The 6,909-nt window shown below is 40.4% G+C and overlaps 1 long non-coding RNA gene across 1 annotated transcript; it reads right to left on the minus strand.

Annotated features, from left to right (window-relative positions):
- Positions 1-507: 507 nt before the first annotated feature.
- Positions 508-6,689, minus strand: LOC102078281 (uncharacterized). Its single transcript, XR_266626.4, has 2 exons — positions 6,380-6,689; positions 508-2,744 (listed from the first exon to the last, which is right to left on the minus strand). It is a non-coding gene; the product is annotated as an uncharacterized LOC102078281 (long non-coding RNA).
- Positions 6,690-6,909: the final 220 nt, after the last annotated feature.

Genomic DNA, 6,909 nt, shown 5'->3' on the forward strand with positions numbered 1-6,909 from the left:
TTTATCCGAAGCACACGGACTTCTTTTAATAACACAATGTGCTGGACCATAGTAATTTAACACCACATGTTGAGAGACAGCGCCTTACTGTGATGTCATTGTTTTTGTTATTTTTGATACAGAAAAGTGTGACAAGATGATGAGATTTGTGTCCGTGCACTCTAAGACACTGACTAGTTTTTGTACAACACACAAACATCGCATTCTTTCATCAACTTTTACATTTTCCTTTTTTTCTTTTTGAGGATTTTACAGGAGATCAGTATAGATTTTATTTTGAATCTTTACGTCTGTCAGATTCAGCTTACACATGCACACACACACACACACACACACACACACTCCACAATACGTCATGTCCACTGGCTTTTATTAATGTGTAGTTCCGTGTGCGTCTTTACAGCAAAGTATCACATTGGTGTGTGAATTCCTAATTCTTTACAAAATGTGAACACAAAGGCTTATCTCCTCAAATCAAACATGCAAACTCAATGAAGACACACGATGCAGGATTTCACAAGGCTTTTATTAATCATCCATGTTGCTGCATAAAGACTTGAAATAACTTTATTTGAAGACAATAATAATGATAATAATACACACAGTTAATGACGTACCACAAAATTGAAATTCGGTGTATATTAAGGGCAAAGGAGAAAATGAAATCACAGTCGGGAAATCTGTTTAAGTTTTGCATATCACTGACTTTTTAAACACCTGAAAGAGAAAACAAGAAAGAAAGAGACTGAGCTGAAATGTAATATTAATTTTAAAAGAAATGAATTACATAGCAAAGCAAAGAATCTTGAAGAAGAAAACAGGATTGTATAGCAGAACACACACACACACACACACACACACACACACACACACACACACACACACACACACACACACACACACCTCAATAATAACTGGATACAGTTTGTCCACATGCTATTTGTGTCTTATCTGACCTGTTGTTAAGGGAAACAGAAGTCTGTTATCATGGAGAAAATCTACACCTGAGTTAAATGTTATATGTTCAAGGTAACTCGTATTTGAATGCATTTATTATGGCACCCTTTACAAGGGAGTGTATCTATTTATTGACATATTTATTTTTTGGAAATGCTCACTTCTCTTATTTTTATTTTAACTTACTCCATGCTAAGTGAGTTTCTCTGCAAACTGTAAAACTGTATAGTTTCTATGTAATTCTTGTTGTGTTTATCTGAAACCTTTCTGCCTGATACACAAACGTAGGTGCAGAACACATGCGTGTGGCTTTCAAGTATTTAGTGACATTTGCATAACAGTGTCCATGCAAAATCTCAACAAAGTAATCATATAAATCTCAGGATCCTGTGGGAAACTTTGCATGTTTTCTTCACTGCCCTTTTGCACATAATGGCAGTGTCTCGAATCCAGGCATGCAGGCATCCACTCTTACGTCTGAAAAGCCAACACTACAGCACAGACGCACATTAACTCGTAACGAAAATTTCATTCTGCCCGCTGTCATGAATTAACAGTGATTTTACGTCTAAGCAGGAAAAGCACTGCAAAACAATAAAGCTGGCATCGCTTAATACGTTTACAAACATTATTTCCATGGGATATCTCCTGTGGAGCTTGACGCAGACGTGTTTAACACATTTAAAACTACAAATCAGCTTCTCATTTGCGGTCCCATATGTCAGCAATGACGCATACAGTACAGCCCTGTAGAAAAAGAGAGAAACACACACACACCACACCATTAATCTACATTTTTGTATATTTTCCAGTATAAAATTTCAGAATCCCTCTGTTCTCCTTAAATTATTTATTTGGTTTGTGAAATACTTTTTTAAAGTATGGTGTCCTTCACTGTTGAAAAGACCTTTTTAAGTATTTCTACCTTGTCCCTGTCCTTTTCCCAAACCTCCATCAACACACAATGACAAAAGACTGCCTTCTAACCAGTGTGTGTATATTTTGGAGCTATGTACTTTTACTTTTCTGTCAGCAGGTAAGCTGATTTAAGAGATGTCCTGGAGGGGAGGTGCTGATAGGGAGTGTTGGGCATATTCTTCTAAACCAGGAGCTCATGACTTCATGAGATGTGGGGGGGGGGGGGGGTCACTTCCTGCTTCTTTCAGCCTGTGTGTGACCTCAGAATTCGATCCTGATTAAGGCAGGTTTAAAAAGTTTAACAAAAATCATGGAACAATCCCACAATCATCATAACATTGTGCAATAATCTGAAGACTCATATGTGTGGAGATCTGACGGTGTACGCATGGCAGTGTGGGTTGGAAAAAACAGGCACCCTACACAGGACTGTGTATTGGCATGTTATAAACACAATATGAATATTTGATTGTCAACACGTTAAATGTGCCCCTTGTGCCTTTGTTAAACAGTCCAGTATTTAACAAAAGAGGGTAAAAGAAAAGTTTGCTTAAGCTGAATCAGTTTCCTTCTTGGAATGATCATAATGCATTTTGATCCACAATAACAGACGGAGAACAAAAGAAGAAGATGAATGAAAAAGAAGGGCATGTAAGGTAAACGCATCGAGTCTGTCTGTGTACGTGTCGAAGGTGAGGATTACATCCTCACACCATGAGAATATTACCAGCTGATTTTGCAAAATAAAAAATAAATAAAATGACTTTACTTCCCTTTTACAGATTCCCTCACTTGGTTCCACCCGCTGACCTCACTGCGCTTTGGTCACTGCTGCTGTGTCTCATCGTCAAATGTGTGATGTGAAGAACCTGTGAGTACAAAAGGCAAAAAAAAAAAACCCCAAGAACAATGACAAAAAGTGAATTAATGATAATAATAGTAATAATATTAGTATGCTGAGGCAACATTATTGCCATAATAAAGAGTTTTTCTTCATTCTTTGTGCCAGAATTGACACAATGGCAAACAGGTGCTTGTGAAGAGTAACGGGGTAAATGTACAGATATATACAGATATAAAGGAGTAGAAGCACACAGGGTGATACTAGTATGAATATCCATGCCCAGTAAGCTGTAATTGTAAAAAGGAAAATGCATCAGAAGTCAAAACAGGGGAGTGGAAAATGAAATGCTCAGCATGTCGTGGGAAGTGCCCTGTGATGCAGTTTACAGCAGCCAGTTTAGTTCACAGAACCATAAGCAAGGAATAGAGAGAAGATGTTTTAAACAAGCAAACTATTCAACAAAGAAATAAAATGAGAAACGAAGCACACACTGGACATCTTCTGGTTTTCCCTTTGACATCTATGCGCACACCTCACAACCCCGGACACTTTATTTAAGTCGGCAGATTTACGTGACTTTTTCCAGCTGCAGAAATGTTGAAAAATTTCTTCCATATATTCATTACTCACAGAATTTTGAGCTCATTTTTACCTCCTTCATCCGGACATGTGTCTGTCCAGTTTTCAGTTTATATACAAGATGCTTATTTGTGGGGGTTTTCTCTTTATGTCTTTATGGAACCCACCGAGTAATACCTCACAGCGCAGGCTGCAATTTTTTAATTTGAATTGAATTTAGTAACTCATATGAAGTTGGATGAGGTTTTACTGCTTTGTGTGCTGTGACTTTTTTTCCCCTCCTGTACATTCATGTCGTGGAACAGCCAAACTTAAGGTGGAGGTGTTTTAATGACACTGAGGGTTCATTTGAGGTCCTAGAGAGAGCAGCACCAATCCTGAATGTGCTTGATCTTATCTTATTTTTTGTCTGTAGTCTTTAGAACTGCTTTTCTAGCCTTCGTGTATATTTATAATTCTATTTCTAATGACATGTGAATGTATTTCACACCAGCACGTTCTTTTTGAGAAGATAGTTCTTTTATAAATGAGCAGAATGCATGTGTTCTTAATAGGAAGGGGTGCCGCTGTAACCCACACTGTAAATCTCATCTTGCTATCTTAAACACAGGACTCCAAGTAAGTTTTGGCAAAGTCACGCACGTAAACCAAAACTCACAGTGTTTAAAGGAGACACAAAAATGTGTGTGTCTGTGTGTTGTTAGATTAGACCACTTTTGTTTTTCTGGAACTGTCTTTTAAACGAGCGTCAGACGTGGCTTTGGGAAACATCAAGACAGAGATTGGAGCAATTCCAGTGAGCTCAAAAACTCTTCCAAATATAAGTATATGATTACAAGGAAATGCATTCACATGGTGTTGTAATGTTTATGCAGAATAACTAAATCATTAATTAAAAAAAACTATTAGTAGAGGATAAAATGTTTATTTATAGCACAATAGAAAAAACTGTGCATAATTATACTGTGTGTGAGTTTGGATAGTGGGTTCTGAGGTGCAAGACAGCACTCCTTATTGTTTTGTTTTCCTTCCCTCTGTTCACTCAGTGCTGCATCAAAGCAGGAGGTGCAAGAGATTCATGTGTTAAAATAAAAATCTAAATGAAATGTGTAAAAACACCTTGTTACAACTGAGCACCCTGTGTGTGTGTGTGTGTGTGTGTGTGTGTGTGTGTGTGTGTGTGTGTTGGGGGGGGGGGGGGGGGGGGGTCTAATAAAAGCATGGGTCACACTTGTACACTTTGTGATCCCAAATCTCATTCTTCCAACACACCACAGAGCCTGACAGCAGCAATGTGACTTCTCAGTCTCAACAACACGAACGATGTTTGGATCCTCCACAAATGCTTTTTGGGGTAAGGGCTTCCCAGATTCATGTATGCACAGCAAGCCCAGACCGCAAAAAGATTCGTGACGGACAACTGCAACAGCTTCAGAAAAAAGAAGAAAGAAAGAAAAAGAAAAAAAAAACTCCAGTCACCGATTCCTCGGGGTCTTCATCCTCAAAGTGTTTTCAGATTTCAGAAAGAAAGAAAAAATGGAGAAGAAAAGAAAAGAAACGTTGCTCATTAGGGCGATTTTTGCACATGATCACGAGCTTAGATGACTTCCCAGCGAAGATGTACCTAGCAAAATTGAGCTCGAATCCGCTGGATTGGCATAGCTTCGCAACAGCGCGAATCCTTGTTATTAAAAAAGAGCGGCGACGAAGAGAGGCGGCATCTCATTGCCGTTATAGACTTTAACACGCAGCAGAGGATGGCAGCGAGCTGATTGGACGGGACGAGTCGCCATCGACCAATAGCAACGCAAAGGAAAGGAGCACCTAAGCAGGAGGCCGAAGCACCTGACAGTTTTTCATGACCACCCCCCACCCCACCGCCTCCGAAACACCCCCTCCCAAACAACGTTCACTACGGACATTAGTGTGACACTCAGTCCAAAAAACATAAATATTATTATTATTTTTTTAATCCATCACATCAGCTGAAAGCGCGCGAGAAAACGTCGTGATGTGATTGCACCACTTGTGGATCCCTTTTAATGATGCTGCAAAAAAAAGAAAAAAGAAAAACTACCATACCCCCCTCCTATTCAGTCCCATTAATAATAAAGTTTTCTTTATTTGCAAACGCTTAATTTGGCTCCAGACTTCCAGCTGCCGAACCAAGGGGCCCTACCCTCGCTTCGTTTTCATTGGGCCGTCCAGCCGTTCATTCGTGGACGCCTCTCCCAGCCGGTCACGATTCCCCCCATCTGTCTCGAGCGCACCGAAGCCAGACGCCACTGACGCAGCACGCGCCTTACTCACTTTCAGCAGTCACGACTCGAGACTCATCGTGCACGGAAGAGGGGGGGAATCTGCAAAGAAGGATCAAATTGTAAAGGTTGCGCTATATTTGAGTATCTGAGGCGGATTGCTGCTTGAGCTGCTCACCCTGCAGCGTAAGCAATAGGAATGGAGGGGTGGAGAAAAAATAGCGAAAAGATAATAGAGCTTTCCACTACTAATTAAAGACAAAAAAGAGGAAAAAGCAAGCAGAGAGAAGTAATCGCCCAAAAAGCCCACTGTGAAAAACGTAGTGCACCAAGCTACAACTAGAGTGTAAAAAGAAGCAAAAGCCAGTCTTAAAACACTTCAGCACCACCAACAAGGGGACAGCTCCCCACTCGCTCTAACAGCCTTCGTCTATAGCGAAAGGCTTGAGATTAACGTCACGAAGTGCAGCTAATAAGAGCAACAATGGCAACATTATTTCGAGCAGACCGACAAAAAGACACATCCACCCCCCTTTTTTAAGCATAGCTGAGGGTGATCCCCGGGTAGCTACAAACGCGGACTGCTTGATATCCCTTCAAGCATGCGGCAAAAATAGCAGAAATCCACACAAAACACTCGTGACACGGCGTTTTTTGTTTGTTTGGTTTTTCAAACATTTGCGGTTTCCTCGTCTTTTACAGCACTGTGAATAGAAGCACTATAGCAAACAGCTTTTTTTTTTTTTTTAGCAAAGCATTTAAAAAAGAGAAAAAGAAAAAAAAGATCAGGCAGGTACAGGAAGGTATATAGCCTACAACTCACCATTGTAGCAGCGGAGACTCCTTTAAAAACACGAAAAGTGGCACAAAAAGAGGACCCCCCAAATAAAACGCCTCTTTTCTTTTTCTTCTTCTTTTTATTAACCATAAAATGTGCTCCGGCTTTCCGCTTCTTCACTGTACTCTTGAATGGTGTGCCTTTTATAGGAGTGATGCCCCCTATCTATTTCTGGATCACGATCCAACCCCGTTTCTATTTTTAGCTCGCGCGTGATGAAAAAAGAAAAGCTCGCAGAGGTTCCTTGGAGGAATTTCGAGCGCGTGCGGGCTGTTTGAGAACTGGCGCGAGCTCCCGCTTCTCCCTCCTTGTTGCACTGCACGCGCGCGTGCACGCCCTCATGTCTTCCCTAATATACACTGTGGAGGAAAAAGGAAAGAAAAGAAAAAGAAGACATGGGGGGAAAAGATGCGATTTGATTTAAACCGAATGGCGAAAGAAGGCAGAAATAGGCTTTTGATTTTATTTATTTATTTTTTATTAATTCATGGTTTTGCCGCTGGAAGCACGGTTCC

Source organism: Oreochromis niloticus, linkage group LG1, assembly GCF_001858045.2.
Source record: "Oreochromis niloticus isolate F11D_XX linkage group LG1, O_niloticus_UMD_NMBU, whole genome shotgun sequence".
NCBI classification, from domain to species: domain Eukaryota; kingdom Metazoa; phylum Chordata; class Actinopteri; order Cichliformes; family Cichlidae; genus Oreochromis; species Oreochromis niloticus.